The following is a 1,221-nucleotide window of genomic DNA, read 5'->3' as shown; positions in this document are numbered from 1 at the left end:
TAGGAGAAAAGGACAGCATTCCCCTGATTGGAAAAGGTCACCAACTTCTTTTAGTGAATTATAACTTCTCTGAATGGGGGAGGTCTTGGTTCTAGTCTGTAAGTCCCAATGGAACTTAAGCAGGGGGTAGAATTCAGCCACTCAGCCCCCATCAGTCATACCTGGAACAACCTCTCAAGTCACTTCAGTTCTACCTTTTCTATGGACTGGGACTTGACCTTTTTTAATAGCCCTTGAGTTCTGTGGTAGGAACCAGTGAGTTTAAAAATAGTAAAATGTCTCGAGCCCTAGCCTTTCTAATATAGTGATCCGTCTCTTCTAGGCAGAGCTACCTTCGTTGTCCTGTGCAGTAAGATTCTAGTGCAGTTGGGTGACCACTTTTGCAGAGATGACAAGAAGTGGATGCATAAGCAAGATCTTGCCACACATTTGCACAATAAAAAGATGTTCAGCATGGTTCTGTTTCCTTGTAGATGTGCAGCTATAATGAGAGCCTCTGAATCCAATGTCAAGGTGATGGGATCAAGCACAGTGTCTCGTGGGCTTCTGCAGCATAATGGGTATAAACTGAATCTTCCTTTCCTCCTTTAAACCAGAAGGACGTATAAAGCTTTGTGTCTACAGAATATAGCAGTATCACTGCTGCTTTTCCTGAACTTTTTTATTAGAGTTGCTAGTTGACCTCTGATCAAAAGCAGGAAGGCCAAGGGGGAGGGGCAAGGCTGTAGGCACAGTGTATAACATGACCAGGTACAGCTTATTTGCTGCTTGCCAGAGTGGTGGTTGTTTTTTTTTCTTTTTTTTTTTAAACACTTGGGTAGCTAATTGCCACCCATTACAATGAGTGGCCTCTAACCTTGGTCTAGTATGAGAACATAGTAAGACGGTAACACTGATTATGCACATCGCATATTGTTCTGGAAGCTTTTTTTTTCCTTAGTCTAGTTGCAACTAGGGCAAGGAGCTACCTCAAATGGCTTTCCTATGAGGGCTGAGCACCTTAGCTAAGCATGATCTATTAGAGTCCTGTTCATCTTTAATTCCTTTCTTGTGTTCTTTTTTCAGATGCAGACAATATAGCAGGGGTAATTCCTAATGCTTGGATCAAATTTGTGCACCTACATACTTTCTACACTGCAGACTGATGACTAAATTAAATTGTTTTTGTACTTTTTTTATATCTCTACTATTAAACATCTTTCCTTTTGCAAAGAATGGTAA

General features: G+C 41.0%; 1 protein-coding gene and 1 long non-coding RNA gene across 3 annotated transcripts in view; both read left to right on the top strand.

Annotated features, from left to right (window-relative positions):
* ZFAND2A (zinc finger AN1-type containing 2A) overlaps positions 1–1,221 on the top strand; it is a 12,537-nt gene that overhangs the window by 4,053 nt on the left and 7,263 nt on the right. The gene's annotated exons all lie outside the window — the stretch shown is intronic.
* LOC109294521 lies at positions 7–1,215 on the top strand. The gene is made up of 2 exons (XR_002096543.1): positions 7–560; positions 1,066–1,215. It is a non-coding gene; the product is annotated as an uncharacterized LOC109294521 (long non-coding RNA).

This window comes from Gavialis gangeticus, unplaced genomic scaffold, assembly GCF_001723915.1.
Source record: "Gavialis gangeticus isolate Ggan-Ray unplaced genomic scaffold, GavGan_comp1, whole genome shotgun sequence".
In the NCBI taxonomy this organism is placed as follows: domain Eukaryota; kingdom Metazoa; phylum Chordata; order Crocodylia; family Gavialidae; genus Gavialis; species Gavialis gangeticus.
The sequence above is the reverse complement of the archived record's forward strand: the minus strand, read 5'-3'. Positions and strand labels throughout refer to the sequence as shown.